This window comes from Phocoena sinus, chromosome 13 (genome assembly GCF_008692025.1).
Source record: "Phocoena sinus isolate mPhoSin1 chromosome 13, mPhoSin1.pri, whole genome shotgun sequence".
NCBI classification, from domain to species: Eukaryota; Metazoa; Chordata; class Mammalia; order Artiodactyla; family Phocoenidae; genus Phocoena; species Phocoena sinus.
Window position 1 is genome coordinate 86,394,978 of NC_045775.1, and position 23,731 is coordinate 86,418,708.

The 23,731-nt window shown below is 40.6% G+C and overlaps 1 protein-coding gene across 2 annotated transcripts in view; it reads left to right on the plus strand.

Moving 5' to 3' along the window:
- Positions 1-23,731, plus strand: part of TMEM182 (transmembrane protein 182) — a 228,475-nt gene that overhangs the window by 183,938 nt on the left and 20,806 nt on the right. The window contains exon 5 of one of the 2 annotated variants that reach the window (XR_004352992.1): positions 1,537-1,645. The gene's annotated coding sequence lies outside the window, so the exon portion shown is untranslated. The remainder of the gene's footprint in view (positions 1-1,536; positions 1,646-23,731) is intronic. The other variant, XR_004352991.1, reaches the window with a different exon arrangement.

The window sequence follows — 23,731 nt, forward strand, 5'->3', positions numbered from 1 at the left end:
TTGTTGAGTTGCTTGCCCTTTCTCTGACTCAGTTTCCTTATCTGCAAAACAGAAATAATAACAGATAATTAAATGAATGATACACATAAAGTTCCTAGAAGCATTACTAGCACAACATAAGATATCAATAAATGTAATACTTTAAATTATAAATATTATCCTTATGGTTTTATTGCTCTCATTTTCAGAGTGAAAGCAAAACGGCATATTTTTAATTCTCTCTGTTCAGGAATACCACCTGTGGAAATATTTTTAATTAATTTTGCCTCAGTAAGGTGAGCAACTGTAAATCAGTCTAGCTAGGACTCTTCCATCTCTTTGATTATAGTTTCTCGTCTATTTGCTTTCATCTCTTCTTCAAGAACAGAAACGATGTCTGTACTAATCACACTTCCTTTCTTTAAGCTTTTCTTGTGCTTTAGAAGAGCTTCTCAAATTTGTCCTATCACTGATTAGATCCCTACCTTAACGGTTCTGTTCTTTATTGTATTGAATCTGGATTTTATTTTAGTTTGCATTTTTAGCTTCCTTGTTAGTCCTCTTCATAAAAGCCCCTTCCCTTTTCATTTTGCTTGATTTTATCAGTTGTTGTTGCTTATTAACGTGACCTGTCCCTCCTCACTGTTCAGAGCTCCTGATTTATAGAGGCCTGTCTCCTCACTGCTCTTGAGGATTTGGCTTGAAGTTTCCTTCTAGTTGCTGCCATGTGGCATTTTTACTGAATGTCCTTCCTCTAGATACTCTTCTGTTTCCCTTGTTCTTCAGGTTGGGAATTTTTCTGTCTCACTAATATTATTTCTGTTTTCTTATTTAACCATGCTGAAAGGTGGGGTAATCCACCTATATGGTTTGTTCACAAGGTTGATTTTTCTTGGCTGCCCTCTCCACCCACTGGGGGATGACCGGAGCTCCGCAGGCCCGCAGTGGAAGCCTGGTTCTTATTAAGACACTCCCATTCCAGTTCCCTTTTTCAGTTGGCGTTCCTCCAACGGCAGCTCTGCCCTGATGTGGAGTGCCTCCTCCCACCTGCTGCTTGATTTCCTAATAGATCTGTGTTGTCAGAGACGAAAACAGCATCAACCACTTCTAAAGATTCTGTGCTTTCTGCATCTGCCCACCTTGCTCGACTTTCAGGAACTATATTTCCTAAAACATGGACCACACATCTACCCCACCAGTGACATGATGCCTCCCTGCTTGGCAGTTATTCCCTGGGGGGTTACAGTCTCTGAAAGGATCTAGACAAGTCAGGGTCAGGGAGAGAAAGAAAACCAGTACTCTGTCCTCCTGAGAAAGGACCAGGAGGCAAAGCCTGACTATATTAGGGTCCTTAACCTTGATAACTTGTGTCGGGGAGGAAGAAATTCTCCTCTATCCTTCTAGGTTCTTCTGGCTGGTCTAAGAATTGAAATTGACATGAGATCTATTAGCAGGAGAAAATCCAACAAAAGTTTCCAAGGACCTAGCCCTACAAATATTTTCTCCTGCTAATCTAATTTTAGGAAAGAGAAAAACTCATACCCATCTTGTTTCCAGCAGACCCTGCAGGCAGAGGTCCAGGAGGCTGATGGACATGGTCAGACTTCTCACCTTCTGATGGCTTTTGTCAGGTGTTCTAGCATCTCTTAACTGCAGCATCTTTGGGGTGAGTAGTGTCCAGACATTAAAGTTACATCCCATCCTCGTCGCCAGCTATCGGGGAGGAAGAAATTTCCTCTATCCCCTTATGTTCTTCTGGCTGGCCTAAGAATTAAATTGACATGAAGCAGATTAAGAGGAGAAAATCACACAAAAAATTAACAACATGTATACGTGGGAGAGACTCAGGAAAACTGAGTAACTCTCCAAAGTGACTGAAACCCTCACCTTAAATACCGTCTTTAGCTAAAGGCAAAGGAGGATGTTGGGGGTAGTGGTTTGGCACTTCAAAGGGGAGGGAGGTAATTGACTTGATGTGGAGATGGAACAGCAAGTGTTTGGTAAATAAATGCTTTCTGGGCCAGGCAGAGACAGTGGGACACAGAGAGAACTCTGATCTCAAAGAGTTTACCCCACCTTACCTAGCCCTTGTTTTTTTGCAAGTATCTCTGATGATAGTCTATTCCAGGAACAAGCCCTCTATCTAAATTCTTTACGCAGCTAAGGGGGAGGTAAAAGAAAGACTTCCTGGGCCTTTGGGGCTTTGATTGCTTTCAGATCAAAATAATCCACATGCCAAAGAGACATTTTGGGGTGGCAAAGTTTGCTCCCCTACGTGGGCATCACTATAAATTCTTGGTCTCCAGCCACAACTGGACCCCCATCTCTGTAGGGAGAGGCTGATGCAGAGGCCACAACAGTGAGAGGCCTGCGTACCGCAAAAAAAAAAGAAAAAAAAATGCATATCAAATAACCTCAATCACTCACTTACAAAATTCCACAATAACCCTCCCCATAGCAAATGGCTTAGGATAGTATACAAGGTCTATCATCATGGGACTCCTGCCTAATTTTCTCTTCTTTCTTCTCCTGAATTCCCTACAATCACTCAGAGATTGAAAGTAGTTGACTTACCAGAAAATTACTGTTAAATAAATGTAAAAGACTATTTTGCAATCAACTTTTAAATTTTACATATGGACCATTTCCAAGAATTGCTGGAAAGTTTTCCAAAAATTTAAACATTTTGAAGTTTTTACCTGTCAAGCTTCTCATCCACGTTTTTGAATGTTTTCTATGAATGTGCCCCAGGTCAGTTTTTTATTTGTTTTTATGCTTTTGCAGCTATTTCTTTGGCTCATATTAAAACAATCATGCCAGTTTGGATTTTGGAGGGGGCGGAATTTAACCCTATTTTAAGTGTTTTCTCTAACTTTAAGTAAAATCTCTGAAACTAAATAAGCCTAAAGTAAATATTTTACACTAGTTCGCATGTTGTTAACTACTGTTGTACTAAGTTTTTTTTTTTACAACTTTCTTTGTAGGATTTGAGCAATTTTAGTTGCTTTCTAAAGTATGTTGCCTTGATATTTTAATTTCTTCATAGCAAATGATATCTAATTTTCCTATTTGGCCATATTTTCACCTCACAAAATAATTCAGTAGCATTGATAGAGCACTTTACATGAAGAATATATAAACTTCCAGACCAGATGAAAGAATAGCTATTATATTCTCTTTGCTATTGTTTGAAAAATATTTTGGAAAATTTGCAAAACACTTGAAAATTAAAGAAGAGAGAAACATCTCTCACTATGATTTTACATTGTGACCTCTCTGAATTTTTATTTTTCTCCGTAAACACACAATAGAGTGATAGTCTTTGTTTGGCTAATAATTATTGATAAGGAGAAAATAGTTATAACTTGATAAAATATGAATTTTAAACTATGTAAAAAGAGTCAAATAACTTAGGGCGTTTACCTCCCCCTCCAAAAAATGGTTAAAACACCAATAGGAGCTTTTGGCAGCATGAGTTAGCAACATGTGAGACTGCAAAAAAGTAAAAGAAAACCAACAAATAAAACTGCCCACTTATGCGATTCTATTCAATATAAACAGACACGGTTAAGTACAGGTGTACTTGCTTTTCCATATTGATATTTTTTACACGAAATGATTAAGAGGTGAAAAAGTAGTGTTTGGGAATACATAGTTTTGATACATATGTTGGGGGTATTTTCTATCAAATAATTAGAGCTCTTCTCACTGATTTACAGTTGAATACAGTCCCCATCTGCCACCTGCCACTCCGCCTCCACTGTCCAACTTTTCTCTCCAGAGATAACCACGCAAAACACCTTCCAGAACCACCCACATGACTTAACATGTATCAATATACCCAGAGGTGTGTAATCATTTTATAAACAGGAATAATGCTATATGTATTGTCAGTAATTCAACTTGTTGCAGCCTCTTTCCATTTCAGATCCTATTCTTATTCTTTATATTCTCTCCATAGTATTACATAGTGTAAACATACCAAAATTTGGTTCCCTAAGGATTGCCATTAAGGATTTTCCCAATTAAAAAAATTTTATATAATGCTGCTCTTCCCCTCTTATATACACCCTTAAGCATACATTGATGTGCACTCACACATTTTCAAAGGATATTTTACTAGAAGTGTAATTGCTGATTTGAAGGGTATGCCCAGTTCAAATTACAATAAAGAGGACTTTTAAAAAACTGAAGAATTGAATACACTTTTATTCTAATATTAAAAAACACTGCATCTCTTTAAAAGTGAATTTTCTATGTAATTCCAGGAAAAATACCCATTTAGAGAAATTACAAATAGGAGAGATGAGCATCTTCTCTTTCCTTTGTTTACAGTGATGTTGATGTTGTTGTAGTTTGCATGGAGGTGGGAGTTTTCTGTGTGTGTGTGTGTGTGTGTGTGCGTGTGTGTACACTCATGTGTGCACCTGATGATGTGTGTGCAGAAGTAAGTGTGTATTACTTGGGGTCCCAGCGAGAAACAAACGGCACTCTCAGCCTGGGTCACTTGAGGAGAGTCTAATGAAATACTTTTCACAGAGTTCTGGGCAGGGTTTAGGGGATTAGAAAGGGTAGTGCACAGTCCTGACGTGAATGGTCAGTGGCCTTGGAGAGGGCAATTCTGGGGAGTAGACTACTCGAGGAACACAGCCATCCCCCCGGACTCCTTGGTGAGAGAGGAGAAAGAAACATCTAATTTCCACCTCTCCTGCTCTGGAGGCTCCTGAATGGGCCTCCTGTTGCCTAGACCTCCACGGAGCCAGTGCACAGGGCAACTCATGACTTGTCCCTACAGGTCAGCCTCCTGGAGCACAGGGCAGGGTCAGACGGGCAGACAGTGGATCTGGAGGGACAGATGGGGAAAAAAATCATCACAGATGCATGCTGAGTGAGCATACACGTCTGTTTGTGTATAGCGAGTGTGTGTGTTTGCAATATTGTGTTCCTTTTTGTTCTTTGGTTTTAATAACAGAACCACTTTTAAAACAAAACCTTACCAGGAATGTCAATAGCTAAAACATTAAAAACCAAGCTGTTTGGGTTGAGGCAAAAGCTGAGAAGCTTGGAGACCTACCTGCAGTGTGTTCCCCTATCTCCCTGCAGCCTGGATAATAACATAGTATGAAAACCACTGCATTACTGGGATATATCCTCATGGGAGCACAGGGTGAATTGAACCCATCATGCCTCTACATCACCACCATGAAGAGCGTAGAAACCCATCTAACAGACTTTTTTGTTTTTGAAACTGTGACCTGAAAAACAGTCTAATGTGCAAAGTGTGGCGTTCTCACATTTTGAACACTATAGGCTCATAGAATATTAAAGCTGGGAAGGGCCTTATGCTGTAACATCATGTCATGATAAAGCCCTAATCATATATAAGATGAAAGCTCATACCTTTTGGGGTGAACTTGGTAAACTGTTTCATTATTATGCTTATGTATAACAGCATACTGCTAAAGTATACCTGTTACTGAAAGCTGTTTGCTGATCAAAAGCAATAAACACAGAAGTAATCAACTTGTGTACAAACATACCTATGGTATAAATAAATTGTTACCGAGTACACAGATCTAATACTTTGTACCTTTTACAAAATCCATTGAGATTAAGAAAAACAAACCTGAAAAGTTCCCATTATTCACATTAATTTTTATTATGCATAGTATTTGCAGTTTCAAATATAATACAGAGCCACATTTTATTTATCCCTTGGAAAGTAGCTAAAGTAAAACAAAAAATGCGAACTTCCAGTAGATAGTAAGCTGTTTAATTATACATAACCTCAGGGAAGTTTTGGAAATCTGAAAACGGGGAAGAGAAGCATGATATACTCATATTCTGTTAAGTTAGCAACTGTAACCTAAAACATTTCTTGCACCAGATATCTGTTCCTTTATGAGTTATTATTGCAATTGTGAAAAGCCTTTATTACTGTTCTCTGAATTTTATTCCATACATCAACTCTGACTGTATCGTGGACTGTTCAGTGCTCACATAATGAAATCACGTGCCTTTAATAAGCGTCAGTATGATGACCTCAAGGAAGTGGGATAGATTCACTCCACGAAATTCTGCCCCTGATATTTTAGTATCTGCTTGCTTTTACAAGGGCTGAATTTTTCCTCGCTCACATGACCTCCTGGGTAGTGTGTTAGGCTGTCAATACGTGGTGTGAATGGAATGTGTACGAGGGGAATGGTACTTACAGAGAAAAAGAGACTGCAAAGAGTGAACCCTGAAGGGCACTAAGAATAACAGGGATTTTACATTTTTTAAAGGATGGCTTGTAGTTCTTTTCCTACTTTTTCACCACATGATGTTACGATGTACTCTTTTCTTATGGGATATACTCATGCATTATCGGTGCCCCCTACTTTTTCCCAAGCAAACTCTTGTCTCTACTTTCCCTTTTCCTACGAATGGCCCTTTTGATGCTATTAATTCTTCTTGATTTGCACTGACCAGTATAGTAGCCATTAGCCACAAGGGACTTTTTAATTTTAATTACAATTAATTGAAATAAAATGTAATGGAAAGTTCAGCCCTCTCAGGTGCAGTAGCCACATTTCAAGGGCTCAATAGTCACTTGTGTCTAGTAGCTACCACATTGGACAGTGCAGGTGTAGGACACTTCCATCATCACAGAAAGCTCTTTGGATGGCATTTGTGTTGCTTAATTTTATGGGTCAACTTGAGTGGGTAAGAGATGCCCAGATAGCTGGTAAAACATTATGTCTAGGTGTGTATTTGAGGGTATTTTCTGAAGAGATTAGCATTTGAATTGGTGAAGTGAGTAACCAAGATGGTCCTCCCCAGTATGGGCGGGCCAGTCCACTGATGGCCTGAATAGAACCAAAAGGCAGAAGAAGGGCTAATTCTCTCTGTGTCTCCTGGAGTTGAACCATCTGTCTTCTCCTGCCCTTGGACATCAGCACTCCCAGTTCTCAGGCTTTCAGACTCAGATCCTGATTTATACTATCAGCCCCTCAGCGCTCAGGGCTGCGGGCTCATACTGAATTCCCGGCTTTCCTGGTTCTCTAGCTTGCAGATGTAGCTCATAGGACTTCTCTGCCTCTGGAACCACCTGAGCCAATTTCTGTAATTAGTCTCCTCTTATATATTGCCAGAAACTCAGTTCTATGAGAATTAAGTCATTAGCTACTGCAGTTGCTGACAGACAACACATCCTGAAAGGAATTCAGGACAAAGATCAGGAACGAGGCACTCTGTGCTCTAGGAGGACTGTCAGAACAGGCCTCCGGATAGTTAGATATTTTCAGGAGAAATTTTTTTTTTGCGGTACGCGGGCCTCTCACTGTTGCGGCCTCTCCCGTTGCGGAGCGCAGGCTCCGGACGCGCAGGCTCAGCGGCCACGGCTCACGGGCCCAGCCGCTCCGCGGCACGTGGGATCTTCCCGGACCGGGGCACGAACCTGTGTCCCCTGCATCGGCAGGTGGACTCTCAACCACTGCGCCACCAGGGAAGCCCACAGGAGAAATTTTTTATAAACCTGGATTCTTGCATCTTCCCATACTTAGAAAAGCACTAAACCCATTAACTAGGATATCTGTTCCTCATGGCTGGCAGCAACCTGATACTGAGATGTGTGTATGATTGCATGTACCCTCTTCACAAAAATCACATATATACTGACCTCCCTCCTTACCTCTTTGGAGCAGTTTCTCAGAGCCATCTGAAATGCTGTCTCCCGGGCTATAGTCCTCAGTAAGACACTGAATAAACTCAACTCACAGCTCTTACGTTGTGCATTTTTTTTAAGTCAAGATATATATCTAGATAGATAGATAGATAGATCTCCTGTTCGTTCTGTTTCTCTGGAGAACCCTGATTAGTACAGAAAATTGGTATCAAGAAGTAGAGGTGCTGCACACCTGAAAATGTAGAAGCAGCTTTGGAATCAGGTACTGGGTAGAGGCTGGAAGAGTTTGGAGCTAGAAACAGCCACCATCTTCTTAGAGAATATCTAAGTGGTCATGAACAGCATGTTGGTAGAAATTTGGTGGTAAAGGCCATTTTGACGAGGTCTTAGACAGCAATGAGAAATATGTCATTAGAAACTGAAGGAAAGGTGATCCTTTTTATAAAGTAGAAAGGCTGAATTTTGCTCACGTCTTAGTGTTTTGTGGAAAGAAGAACTTGTGAGCGATGAGGTTGGCTATTTGGCTGAGGGAATATTTAAGCAAAATGTTGACCTCTCGTGAATCCTTATAGTAAATATGAGAAGAGAGAAAAAAGACGAAATTGTTCATCAGAAAGGAAGCAGAATTTGAGTTTGGAAAATTATCAGCCTATTCATATGGAAGGGAATGGAAAAGATCCTTTGGGAGAGAATAGAAAGGGTTTGGCCGAATTTGATAAGGATACTGGCATGGTTTGGCCATCTCAACAGAAACCAGGAGCTCTTCATCAAGACGGTGGGAAGATTAGTCATCCGTCTAAATGAAAACCGGGACCTGTTGTCCCAGACAGTTTGGAGATCGTGCGCCTCTCATCTCAGGCGCTGAGTGCATGGGTCTGGGAGTCAGAGCAATTTCAAAGGAGAAGCTGCTGCTGTGGACATCTCCTCACTTTGCAGGCTGCCCCAGGTATGGCTCCAGCAGCTCCCAGTGGGCATGCACCGAGTCCAGCAAGGCACAGGGGGCTTGGCTCCCCCACCTAGATTTTAAAGGATGGAGCAGCCTGGAGCCAGCCAGGGTTGATGCAGCTGGCAGGGCTGCTGCCTGGTATGCACCCCAGGCAGAGGGCTGCTGTAGGCGTACGGCCACTGCAGAGAGCCTCCACCGGGGCAATGCCCAGCAGGGCCATGGGGTCAGGGCCAACCCCCGCCCAGCCTGTAGAGGCCGTGGCATGCGATTCTAGTCTGGGACGACGCGGGCACTGGCCTGCAGGGCTGCGGCTGTGTAGTGTGCACCCAGCAAAATTGTGAGGCCAGGACTGCCCTGAGCCTTGGGGGCCCAGCTCCTGCCCTACCGGGTCTGGAAGTCGAGGAGGATTGTGCTCGAGACTTAGGTTTCGTGTTCACTCCATTAGATTTCGGAGTTACCTTGGACCTGTTACTCATTTTTCTTTTCTCTTTCTCCCCTTTGGAATGGGGATGTCTCTCCTATGTCTGTCCCATCACTGTATTTTGGAAGCACGTAACATATTTGATTTTATAGGTTCATAGCTGGAGTCTCACCCACATCTTATGTAGATGATATTTATGAGACCTTGGATTTGGACTCTTGAGTTGATGACATATGAGAAGAACATGAACTGGGGGGAGGGGCAGGGGTGGGATGCTATGGTCCAATTCTATTTGCCCCTCCAAAATTCCTATGTTGAAACCCGATGCCTAGTGTGAGGTGGAGGGGGAGCCTTTGGCAGGTGATTAGGTCATAAGGGTAGAGCCCTGTTAAAGGACAAAATTTAACTGAGTGAGTTTGAAGATCTCATTTTCTTTATTAGGCAGTTCATGAATCAAGCATCCCATCTAGCAAGTGGAAGGGTGCTCCAAGGGATCGTACAAAATGGCAAGTTTTTATGGGAAGGAAGGAGGACAAGGGAGCTACTAGCAAAAAAAATATATATATATTTTTAGGCCAGAACATCTTCTTTTTTGGGGGGAAGGAAGGAGGACAAGGGAGCTACTAGCAAAAAAAAAAATATTTTTAGGCCAGAACATCTTCTTTTTTGGGGGGAAGGGGAGGTCAGAGGTTTTTATCATGCAGATTTCTTATTCTTCCTCTAGGGATGGAGAGGGCCCACATGGCAGGTAACCTCACTGGTGCTGACCAGAAAATTCCAGCTTTGTTGGTTCAGTTTACATTTCTGGGGCAGGTGGAAACTGCAGTTAAGTCAGGTGTTAAGTCTACGTTTGGACTGATAGGCTTTAGCACAAGTGACACCATTTTGGTCCCGTGATTTCACTTTCTCTTTAACAGTTCCCCCCTTTTGATTAGACTCTTAGCTTAATAGAGAGATGTGATAAAAAATTAAGGCATTAGGGTCACTCTCAGCTACTGCTTTACGGTTTAGTTGATCCATGGTGTGAACTGTGGCATGAGATTTTTGTTTAGTCTCTGTACTATCCACAGTTCCGAGTTCACAAATTTTAAGTCATTCTCTTCATTCCTTTTCCAGTGTTCCCATCTTAGGGAGACAGTTTGTCCAGTGGTTAGTGGGCTGTGAACATACTTTTGAGAGAATGCAGTGCACTGGGAGGTTATTATGACTATAATTAGCAGAAAAATTCTCAATGTTTGGAGTGGTCTTCAGAGCCACGGTCCCCAAGACCCAAACCAATCAAAGGGAGACCCCGTTGAAGGAGTCACCCCTTTAAACCAAGTGGTTTGCTCAGTGATCTGATGTAACTTGCAGTTTTCCTCAGAAATGTCAATCCAGGTGGAGCAGATGGTGTTGGCCATAGCACACATACCTCCTTACTCAGCTAAAAGATAATACAGGGCTATCTTATTAACAAGAACAATCTTGGCCAGAAAGTCTAATGATTTTTGTTGGGTAGTTAGTGTTTTAGCAATGGAATCTGCAGTGTCTCCAAGAGTTAAAGAGAGGTTTCTGATCATATTCCCATTTGTATCTGTTCCTAGCCAGGGAATAGATTTATTCACAGGGATTGCTGCATTTACTCATTTAAGCCAGGGATCAGTCAGGTTTTTAGCGCATGTGGGACGAGAATTTCATAGCCTAAAATAAAGAGTTATCCTAAATGCCTCACAAAGATGGGTGTTGCTGGTGAGATTTCTTAGTGAGTGGGGACTTATCTGATCTAGTTAACCATGGGAAAGTGGGATGAAGAGAGGGTGTTACATGTCAGAATAAAGGAAAGACAAGAAGAAAGGTTTTCAGGTTTGAGTATGAAGTCATGTGTTTGATTCCGAGATCTCCAGCATTTGTACAGTATCAGATACCAGGTGGGGTCCTCCTTGCTGTGAGGTATGTACCCAAGGCTGAATGCCCTCTGGCTTTTCAGCAGTGTCAGTTGTCAGGGGCACTTTGTGAGGTCCCTTCCATGGGGGCTCAAGGGCTGCCTTCATTCCTAGTGATTCCAAACGGGAAGGGTGGGAGAAAATTGGAAACGTTAGTTTGGTGAGTTCTAGCCAGATATTTGGGGAAACTATAGAAGAATGCATGATCCAGTTCAATTTACAGGTGTATAACAAAACCTCAAAGACAATTGGATAATAACTGACGGTATAAGTTCTTTTTTTAAGACTGCTTTGCTGGAACTTTGTAAATGAGGTACCAGGTTGATTTTTCCAAGCAGTTCCTTGACTGGTCATATCTGAGTCTGCATATTTCTCTCAAACATGACATTTCAGTCAAATCCTTAGTAATATAGCCGATGTTTCTAACTGTGTCCTGTTACAAGGAGAACAGATTCTCATTGAACTTATGCAACAAATATACTGTCATGGAAATAAGAATACTCACTGAGAATTTCTGAATTCTGGAGGATCAGGTAGGAAGAATAAGTAAATGTTTTATCTTTATTCTCAAGGGTATATCTTACCAAATTGTTGATAGCTTAAGAGAAAAGATTTCTTTAAATCTGAAAAAAACATTAAAGAACCAGCAATATTTCAAACACAGAGTTGTAACATTATAGTCATCCTCGTCAGTTCATTCAGTCCCTTGTTATTAATTCTCATTCTGCTTGAGTCCAGTTTGTTTTTTGTTTTTGTTTTGTTTTTTGCGGTACGCGGGCCTCTCACTGTTGTGGCCTCTCCCGTTGCGGAGCACAGGCTCCGGACGCGCAGGCTCAGCGGCCATGGCTCACGGGCGCAGCCGCTCTGCGGCATGTGTGATCTTCCCGGACCGGGGCACGAACCCGTGTCCCCTGCATCGGCAGGCGGACTCCCAACCACTGCACCACCAGGGAAGCCCTTGAGTCCAGTTTTTCCATTAGTTCTCTCAACCTTGTTTGATGATTGAGGGTGAGAGGGATATAACTCCAAGAAGTTTGCAGGGTTTTTGTTAAGGCTCATATGATTGGCCCAGTGAAGTGGGTGCCTTGATCACTGGAGATTGTGGAAGGTATACCCCCAATGAGAAACACATTTTCTAACAGTGTCCTTGCCACTGTGAGGGCATCAGTCTTGCAGCAGGGGAAGGCTTCAACCCATCTGGAAAACGTGCATACACACGTTAACGAGCATATTGATAACCCATACTAGTGGCAGTGGAATGAACATCTGAAGCTGCAGGTGTTCAAAGGGTCCAGAGAGGCAAGGTCTGAGGGCTCTAGGGACAAAGTTAGTTTTTCTTAAATGCACTGCCATGGGTGAAGGATTGCAAAAAACAAAAATCAGGTCTGCCAGGAAGCCAGGAAGAACCAAGTGGCCATCTTGGGTTTCCCATAACCCTGCCTGTTCCTTTAACTTACAGCCATTGTTTACCCATCTTAACTTCTCTGATTCAAGAGCAGATTTGTTGCCACATTACAAAGGCGTCAGGATGGCAGAAATCTGGCATTGAGGGACCATTTTTTGCAGAAGCAGAATGGATGTCGTCCACATGTGCCGCAATCTTTACAGATTCAGTTGCTGCCGCTGTTGCCTGAGAGTCAGCCAGGGTACCTGTGATAGTCAGGTTCAAAGCTTTTAGTGTAGCTCTCAGTTTTGATGACACCAATTTCAGAAGGTGAGAGAACAACAGTAAGAAGTTTGTTTACTTGTTGCCCATTTCTTATTGGGGTCCCAGAGCATGTCACACAATATTTTAAGATAAAAACTAGAATTACAAGTGGTAAAATTGTACCAGGACATATCAGATTTCTTGGAATCTCACACAATTTCTAGACTATTTGTATTATTCACATAGATTTAGACAAATTTAATCAAAAAGGTTTAGCATCACTTATTTGACAATGCTTCCCATGCAATTTATGGATAAAAACCAAATGAAACTAATTAGCTTAATATCTCTCCTTTTACAAGGAGAGCGAAGAAATCTTTTGAAATGTTTCAGGGACCATCTGGAAAACTCCAAAGCTAGTTGAGGTCAAAAGACTTCACTTTTAGAATTTGATTTCCAGGAAAGTTTGTCAAAGGTATCAAAAGGTTTAGACACTTGACTAAATAAGATCACAGATCAATATGAAATAGACTACTTGTCTATTTAGCAGATGAAAGAAAATTAAATTCTTGTTTTACATAAGTAAACTCTTGATACTAGAGCTTAATTTTTAAAACACTTATAATAGTAATCCAAATTTTAATCAACTTGACTACACAAGGGAAATCTGTCCTTAATAACTAGAATTTCCAGTTTAGACAAAAATATTCTCATTTCCCCTAGCAAAAATGCATCTCATTCTTCATACCTTTTCTTACCCCAAAACACATCCTACTTATCTTGCTTGTTTTCCCTTATTATTTCTAGTAACTTCAGTTACCTATGTTAGAATTTTCATCCCTTAGAAACCTTTAATTTCTAGTGAAAATGAAGAGGTAAGCAACTATGTACTGTCTTTTACATTAGCATTCTGTGGTTTGGCAAATTTACAAATACTTTTTTAAAATTAATTTTTATTGGAGTGTAGTTGCTCCACAGTTCTGTGTTAGTTTCTGCTGTACAGCAAAGTGAATCAGCTGTATGCACACATATATCGCCTTCTTTTGGATTTCCTTCCCATTTAGGTCACCACAGAGCACTGAGTAGAGTTCCCTGTGCTCTACAGTAGGTTCTCATTAGTTATCTATTTTATACATAGTAGTGTAGGCATGTTAATCCCAATCTCCCAATCCAACCCCCCGTTCCCCCCTTGGCATCCATACATTTGTTCTCTATGTCTGTGTCTCTATTTTTGCTTTGCAAATAAGGTCATCTGTACCATTTTTCTAGAGTCTATATATATGCGATATTATACTATATTTGTTTTTCTCTTTCTGACTTACTTGACTCTGAATTTTTAGAAATATGGTTTTCACTGTGGCCTAAAACATGTTTACTAGTAGAACCAATTTTATCTTTAGTTTCTCTGCAATAAAAGTAGATCAACCTGTGTTCAGTAATTGATGCTTCACTATTTTATATTATTTGGAAATGATCTGGATATTTAATAAATTTTTATCATTTAACTTAATCTTAGCAAAACTTTAAGGTTTCAGGTTGCCGAAAAGATTTAGGAAACTTATTTGGAAAGTTCACTGGAAAAATCTTTTTATCCTACTTTCATTGATTTTACTTACTTGCCCTTAATGGTTATATTTAGATTACCCAGGAAAACTGCTTGAAACATTAGACAAAATCAGCCATCATTCTAAGTTATTTTGGCTAACAAATTTTGTAACAGAGATAACATAACTTATTAGACTAATAAACTGAGGTAGAATGAAAGTTGTTTATCTGCGTTATATTCAATGTTGATAACTTTAAGGACAAGCCTGTTTTAATTCAACTAGTAAACGTCAACTAGCTTTTATTTACGTGAACTTGAAAAGCATTGGGTTAGTTTCTGTTATATTTTTGATTACTTTAGAATGCCTAATCCGTAAAAGCCTGTCTTCAAACCAACTAAATAGAGCTCTTTTACAAATTAACTTTGGCAATACCATCCGCTGGTAGAAAAATATCTCCCATTACGACATACCTATGTGGACACACACACAACATATAGACAGATACAGACAGAAGTTTCTGGAGAAGATTTGTAAGATTTCTCATTAGCCCAATTTCCAAATACTTCCTCTCTCTCTTTCTCTCTTTCTTTATTTTCCTGATGAAAACATTTACATGAAGAATGGCTTTTAGGTTCTAGAGAAAAAGGGGGTAGTAAATCTACATCACAAAGGGCCAGAAAAGGTATCTCCACAAGAAAATTTGGGGGTATATTTGGAGGACAATTCTATCTTTAATATCCCATTACCTACAAGTATTTTGAGATAAATAGGGGAGGTTATGGAATTGACAAAAAGGACTGACACACCCATCCACCTATTTTTGGAAAGTTTCTTTTCCTCTGGGTACATTTCAGAAGGCCTAACAGATTCCTATCAGGCCCTGAATATCAGTTTCCAATTTGGCCAACTTTCTGATCATAGAGTTATTAAATCCTTTCAAATATTTTGTCAGGTTTTAGCCAGGGCAAACAATAAATATTTTGGGCAGTATTGAATAACCCCATAAAATTTAATTTTAGTTTCCTCTTGGATGTTTAAGGGAATAATATATCAGTTTACTAGAAAATCCTTAAGAATTTCATCTGCTCCAGGAGGGGCCCATGTGTGGGCATTTAATTTAATATTGATGAGTTTGCATAGGGGCTTTGAGGACAACAGTTTTTCCAGTGTCCTAGGTAGTTAGGATCGGAGACATCAATTTCTGGGCCACTGTTTTGATAATGAACCCCTAGGAGGGTTAGATGTGGGAGGATCAGGTGTTGTTTTAGATACTTTTGTGCTTTTAATTTTTCATTAGCCTTCGCAGCAAATCTTTCAATGAAGTTATCTTGGAATTTTGAAAACGTTTGGAGTCTTCTGCATGCTAATTGCAATAGGTGTTCACTCTGTTTAATATGGGAGCCCTCGTTTTTAAGTGTACTTTGTATATTGTCTTATCTATTTGGAACATTCCTCATAATGGCCTTTGCAATTCTAGGTTGTTTTTAGTAAATCTTTGCCACTTTGCTAAATAGCTGCAGCCTTGGGGACTATAATTCTTAAACATAAAATAAGCAGGTGTGCTGGTAGGTGACATGCTCAACTCTTTGGATATAAATAACCCATTTCTTTTATCTAGGCCTTTGGGGTATTTGGAGCCAAAATAATACCTAAGAGGGACTTGCTGCAGAATTGGGAGGTGGTGAGTGCTCTAACAGCCTTTCAGTGCTCGGTCAGTGCACTGAAACACCAATGTTTGTGGCTTTTTTTTTTTTTTTCTTCCCATTAGTAACTAGCCTTTACTTAATATTCACCTGAGGCCTCCCACTGACCCAGTCCAGCTCAAATTAGACCCATTCTGATCCCAGACCCAGTCAGGTTTTTACATCAGAACCAAATCCAACCCTGACTGGTAACCGCCAATAATTCCCATGGTACTTTGAACTGGAAGAAAGGGTTGAACCAGCAGACCTCACAGAATATGGACTGCAGACTGATTTCAAACAAATGGAGAGCTGTAGACTAAACTGTCAGCAGTTTCCAACATGGAATCCAGGCACAGAGCTGAGGGCTGGAGTTTCCCACTCAGAAACCTGAGAATTGTGGTCTGAAAAGACAATTAGAGCGGGAGGTTGGATGCAAAGAGAGCAGAACTCAACTAACAGAACCAAAGGGTCACCAAAGACCCTTGGAAACAGCGAGAAGGACAATTAACTCAAAATGAGGTTTGTGGGAGCCACGCCTGTGTTTCCTGTTTTTTCCCTGAAGGCCGTCGGAAGTTCACTTCAGATCTTGTTGCTGCCATCAGTCTGTTAAAAAACAAAATTGAACCGAGTAAATTTGAAGGTCTAATTGACTTTATTAGGCAGTTCATGAATCGAGCATCACCCCATTTAGCAAGTATAATACAAGAGTGTTGTGAGGGGTTGTCCAAAATGGATGGTTTTTAAAGGAAGGAGTGTGGAGAGGGCCTACGTGACCCTTGCTGACCAGAAAATTCCAGACTGGTTGATTAAGATTACATTTCTTAGGAAGGTCGAAACTGCAGTTAAGTTGAATATGACCTCTGGGTTTGGTATCATGGGATTTAGCACAAGTGATGCCATTTTGGGCCTGTAGTTTTCTCTTCCATGGCCCTATTGCGTGGTATTAGTGCCATTACAGAAAGGTGCTACAGAGCTATCTAGCCCCTTCCGCCTTGTGAGGACACAGCAAGAAGGCCCAATTTATGAACCAAGAAGCCCTCACTAGATACCCAATCTGCTGGTGCCATAATCCTGGATTTAGTCTCCAGACTGGGACACCAGTCTGTAGAGTTCTGTCACAGCAGCTGGAATGGACTCAGTACTCTTCCATGTCTTCATACTGGCAGTTTCTTTAGAGCAAAAGGACCGCTTTCTGTTTTGTACTGTTAGTTACAAGACCTGACAATTTTTTTTAAAAAATAATTTATTTATTTATTTTTGGCTGTGTTGGGTCTTCGTTGCTGTGTGTGGGCTTCTCATTGTGGTGACCTCTCTTGTCATGGAGCAGGGGCTCTAGGCATGCGGGCTTCAGTAGTTGTGGCATGTGGGCTCAGTAGTTGTGGCGTATGGGCTCTAGAGCTCAGGCTTAGCAGTTGTGGCACACGGGCTTAGTTGCTCCATGGCATGTGGGATCTTCCCGGGCCAGGGCTCGAACCCGTGTCTCTTGCATTGACAGGCGGACTCTTAACCACTGCGCCACCAGGGAAGCCCGACAATTCTTAAATAATATTTCTTTTTCGCCTCCATTCTTTCCACTTTCACCATCACCATCAAAGTCTAGACCGTATGACCTGTTCTGTGAACTTTTGCATGAGTCCTAACTGATCTATTCACCTACACCTTCTCTCTACTCCAATCTAGCCCATCCACTGCATCTAGATTGAAAGTTCAAAAACATAGTTGAAGAAAGTTCTTTTCCACATTTAACTGTATGTGTCTGCAGAAGCCTGTCCTTAATTTGGAATTCACACAGAAAGAGAGCAGTAAAGGATTCTTCAAAGCCTTTTTATCGAGTTTTAAATTGAAGAAAATCAAGTAGCTTACCTGCATTGTTCTTATTTTATCATTTTTATAATTAGTTAAATTCTAAAATATATCTCTTAATATACATAACATATGCTGTGCAATAAATTAATTTATGATTAAATCCTCAAATTTTACATTTATTGCCTTGTATGTAAAATGACCTTTGAAGCATTAATGGAGTACTAATTATGTTTTTCATTTGATGTAAAGTGCTTATAAACTGCCTCACATCACTACAAATTAAACTACATAGTAATATGTTGTATGGTGTATTCTTCTTTCCAAAAGCTCAGGGACCTTTACAGGGATCATTTTATTAATCTTCACACATCTCTGAGATGAGATGTTTGGTTTTAATTATCTTTCCTTCTGCGTTTGGGAAAGCGGCACGAATGCCATTTATCACTGAAGTATACAGGCACTGTACCGAGTATTGCTATGTTAATGCAGAGTAGCAGAAAGGCCGAAAAACCGTCTCTGTCATCAAACCTACATCATTTTTGAAAATTTCAAAAGTTCCATGCCAGTAGGAAATGAGTCGCCTTCTGTTCAAGGGTACCAAATGCCTTACCTTGGCTGTTTGATATTTGGTATTGATCAGTGATCAGATCTCCAGGGATTTAAGCCAGAAAATTCAGTATAGAACTTAAAAAAAAATCTCCCCTCTGTATCTCTTCTCCTGAGTCCTTGGATCTGTCTTAATTTTACTGTTAAAAACAAAATGCAACTGAATTACTCTGAAGATTTAATTGCAATCAAAGGTGTTACCTGGGACTGCAAGGGTCTCAAGGCTCAGATGGTGGAGACTCTGCTTCAGAGCTGCACTCATGTGGCAGCTGGAAGGCTCCTGTGGATGTCTGCACAAGGCCACTTCTCAGGACAACTGGTTTCCCCCAGAGCAAGTGACCCGAGAGAGCACCCAAGACAGAAGCCACTGTCTTTTTATAACCAACTGTTAATGTTCCATCTCTCCTGACATATTCTAATCCTTACACATGAATTAATATGTCCAGCCCACACTCAAGGGGAGGGGACTACAAGGACACAAGTCCTGGGAAATGCAGATCATCAGGGCCACGTTATACGCCGCCTGCTGTAAGCACACTGTTTTCACTTTAGTGTACTTTGTCTGGTGGCTCAACATTTTCAGAGACTTCAAGACCCATTTTCCTTTTTAAAAAATTTTTATTGAAATATAGTTGATTTACAACGTTATGTTAGTTTCAGGTGTACAGCAAAGTGATTCAGTTATACATGTATCAATATATATTCCTTTTTTACATTCTCTTCCAGTATAGGCTAGTACAAGATATTGAGTATAGCTGCCTGTGCTCTCCAGTAGGTCCTTGTTGGTTACCTATTTCAAGATACACTTTCTTCTTTGAAGAGTTTCTTCCCAGCAACTGTTTGAGGTCGTCAGGGTGGTTCTTGGAGCTATTAGGTCAATTTATATCCAAACAAAAGACACTAAGTGAGATTAATGAACCTATTTAATGGTAACCAATAAGAAACAGAACTGAATTCAGGTTTTCTGATTCCTAGGTTGATTCCTTTTTGTCAGGTATTTCCAACCTAATTGGAAAAAGAATGTGAAACCAAAGTGCCCAAGTGGATTGCAGCTTAGGACTGGAGGTGGGAAGTGGGGGACAGGAGGACACAAGAGATGGAAGTGGAAGTGGTTATTGTTTAGTTTGAGTAAACCGGGAAGGAAAATCATTTCTGGTCTACTCTTAGACATTTCATATAATAGGAGGAAAATGTCAGGATAAATATCTTAAATACAATCAGATAATTTGGGGATATATAATGGAGAATGACATATCAATAGCTAATCGAAAGTGGCTAACAGTTTGGGAATGTTGTTTTCTAATTACGCTTGTATTATGTTGTATTGACGTCACGGATTTGGAGTGGAACAATGGAGTGCAGATTGCGGTTGGAGACTCACAAGTATCCTCTTCATTCAGTTTTCTAAATGCTGTTCTAAATATTACTCCTCTCATGGTGTTTGTGTGCAGCATCAAATAACAGTGGCTGTTTTGGGTAGGGAAAGCTGCCCTGATGCTTTGTGATATGAGGTTAGGTCACTATGGACATTTGGGGCTAGAAATTCTTCATTGTGGGCTGTCCTGCACATTGTAGGATATTTAGGCAGAATTCCTTGCTTTTATTCATTAATACACACATGACAAAGAGAATAGTTTTAGACATTGCCAAATGCCCCTGGAAGAGAAAGGGGCAAAAATCACTTCCAGCTGAGAACCATGGGGCCACCTTAAACATAAAGCCAGATAAGAACTGATACGATGTCCCATACTCAGAAAACAATTCGATAAAATGATCCTGCCATGTTAAGAGTATATTTCTGAATTGCAGAATTAGGAGTGATTTTAATTTTCTTTCTTATGCTGTTCTCTGTTTTCTAAATTTCTTACCATAAGTATGTTCTTGTTTTATAATTAGAAAAATTTGAAAAGTTGCCCAATTATTTTTATTCAAATTTAAATAATAATGAACTAAATAAAGTTTTATTAACTTGAAGTGTTAGTTCTTGAGTATTTAGACTATTACTGATAGTAACAAATCCTTTCAGCTTTATTAGCTCATCTGATCTCTACAGTGGGCTAGACTGTAGCCTATTCCTCCATTTTAATTCTAATTAAGTGTCTTAAAGAAGGGAGTAACTTTTATCTGATCCCTCAAGTGAAGAGGATGAGCCAGGATCTGAACTCTGGCTTTCTGCTGTCAGGTTTCCCATTGAATTCCAGAATATTTAGCCATGTGGGTGAGCTCACCCGTTGACAGTCCTAGGGAACTCAAGTGTTAATGCCCGTTATCATATTGTTTCATTATTGGAATTTGCCAAATGTTATTCTATGCAGAGAGCACTGTGCTTTTTATTTACCTTAACTTCATTCACTACTGGAGCAAGAAAGGGAGGGATATAGGTTAGGTGCTGGGAAGTACTGTCAAAGCTGGGACCATCTATAACCTCAGGTGACATCCTTTGGGTCCAAAGCTGGGGTTTGCTGGTCTGCTGGGCAGTAAGGAAGTGAGATGAGAAAGAGCCAGTGCATCACTAACTGTGTGTGCATGTTTTGGATTTGGGAGGCATTTTCTGAGGGAGAGGGCTCTCAGGGGTCTGTGGTTCGATTTCCTTTCTCATTGCTAAAGCTGATTTGGGGGTACAGGGCTTGGGTGTGCAGAAAAATGTGCTTGCCACTCCTGAGGTCCAGCGGTCACAGGCAGCGTGGGTCCCTACTGGGGGTCTGCTCCTGTAAACAGACGGCAGGGGAGAGCCCAGCAGAATGAATAATGCTTCCTGTGGGGACCTAGCTCCAGGAAGGAAGGAGGGCGAGCTGGCTGCACCCGCTTGTTCGTCTCCGGTCTTGAGTCAGGTAACTCACTTCATCTCCAGGAGGAGGGGCTGTGGGTGAAGCAGAAGGCCAGGGTGTTTAAGGGCAACACACCCTCATGGAAACTACCAGAAAGGAGGAAGCATTTATTTTCATGCTTATCAACACTCTTATTCTCCTTCATGGAGATTTAGCCAATCAGCATAATTTCCCCAATATATTATATTTTCTTGTTGGGAGGTTCTAGAATCTCATGAGATTCTTCTAAATAGTATAAGCAGAGTAGTAACCTGGGATTGTGGTTCTGCAAAATAAATCAAGGTCCTGGAGTCCCTTGGTGAGAAATAAAGTGAATGGATGTTTAAACATGGCTTTAAACTAAATAGGATTAATAGCCCATTGCAATTGTATTTTAGATGATTTTAAGCGAAATATGCACTTGTAAGAAATGCTCCTAAGGACATCAGACACAATAATGTTAAAACATTAGGAAAACATTTTGAAGATAAAATAATTTACCTCTATTTCTACCCACGGGAAGAAAAAAAATTGGTGGGAGGTCCTTATAGATAAAAATATGATTTCCCCTTTGCAGAACTGGAAGGACACAGTTAAAGGAAGAACTTGTGATTTGTGTCACAGAAAATCCCTTTGAACAAAAGAGAACCTTGATGAACACATATGCCCCAAACTCAGAACGAACTGAATTATTAAAACCATGGGCAGATGTAGACCAGATAAAACACACCAGGCTGCAACATCGAAGCAACATGAACTCTGCTCTATAGCAGATGATACATCAAACTCGGAGCCACTTTTTCCACCCAGTGCATTTCAAATGTTTAAAGAGGGAAGGATTAGGAACGAAATTTGCACTTTAACATATGTGGTCCTCATTACTCTTGGTCAATTTAGGGGAGCAAATCTTTCTCCAAATTCAGTGAGTTGGAATCTAGGTAGCAAAACTGTCTCCATTTCCCCCCACCCCCAGATTTTCTCTTTTTTCCTCCCTACAATTTTTGTTTGTTTGTTTTGTGTGAGATACAGTGAAATGACAGATGATGGAGAAGCCAAATAGAAACAAACATTCCATCTACAAAATGAAATTTCCTGAGTGTGATTAAATTGTACAATGTCCTACTATTATAATGAGTTCTCAGCAGTGTCCTGAAGTGGGTCAGAGCGTGCAATATCCCTGCACTCGCATGCTGGTTCTTTATGGTGGACTACAAGGAAGAGTATACAGAAGTGCCATCTCCTCTAAAGACTTTTAAAACTGATAAAAGGAACAGAAAGGGTGCGAAGAGAAAAAGTCACAGCACAGAGAATTGAAAAGGGCTGAAATTCTAAGATGGGGCCGAGGAACTTCTATTATAAGCTAAAATACAGTAGTCATCAGGATGCGGAGATGGGTACAGGAGTGTAGCAGTGCAGTTGAAGGCTCACCATGCTGGATGTCTGATCAACGCCAGCCACCAAGGCTTTGGTAGATCTGAAATTTTGTCTGCACACTGGGGCACCAGAGGTGAAGGAGAGAGAGACAAAGGTGAGAGTTCTCTGTTAGCTTGGGGTCCTGGAGATGGACACTTCCATATTTAGCTTAAAGATGCTGAGTTGCCGTATCCACCCAGTTTACTGCAGAATTCTGTGGAGTAAAAGTGAATTATTTTAATTTCTATAGCACGTAACTCGCAGTTTGGTAGAATATCAAATTTACTCTCTGGTAAACAGAAGTAGGGAGTTATTTTGAAATAAGGTAAAGACTCTGGGCTTGTCTTCTGGATTGAATTGTTCTACATGAGTTAGAACTGAATTCTTCTATCCCTTCTCTCAACTTCTTTCTTCCCTGGGAAATTGGCTGCACTACTACGTGTGTCAAGTTTGCAGGCATTGCTAATGATATGCGCCAGTTTCTGAATCCCGCCATGCGCCACCCATGAGGTTAGGGGTGCTCCTTGGACATTACCTCATGAAGTCTTCATGAGGTATTGTGTATCACGTATGTGTTTTACCCCCAGTTTACAGAGGAAAAAATTGAGGATCAGAGGTTGGGTGATTTGGCTGGCCTTTTACAGTTAATTAATGTTTAAGCCAGGCCTATCTGGCCAAAAAGCTTAGGTCTTTGCTGTTCCAAATAATTGCTACCTTGAGAAAGCAATTCCTTCTGCCGCTGGTATTGGGGTGTTAGCAATTCATAAATCACCCACAGAGGTTGCAGTGCATGGTTTTAACCTGTGCGAATGTGAGCGTGCACGTGTGTGTGCATGTCTGTGTGTGGATGTGAGATTTTATTCAAAGAGCCTCTTACTGTAGACAGATTCATGGCATCATTTCCTCTATTCAGCTTCTCTTTACGTGTCTCATATATTCATTTTGGAATTAGCACTTGAAAATATTTTATATGCCAGAGATGTACTTTTTTGTAACCAGATCTACCAAATTCTGCTCCCAAATTAGTCTCCTAGGAGAAAACTCTTAGACGTTATAGAGAAATGAGACAAAGACTGGGCTGTGCTGAATCCCAGACCTTTGTGGACACTCTGAATTCAGACCAGCTTAATTATCAGCCAATTTGTTGTTCTAGCATTGCTATGGAAAATTTCTTTCTTATTCACCAAGATAATATAAATTGTTCCCTCTGCTGCTATATGCAGTCCAGCCACAAATAACTCCATGGCAATACCACTCAAATTAACTTATAGGCAGAGTGATGTCT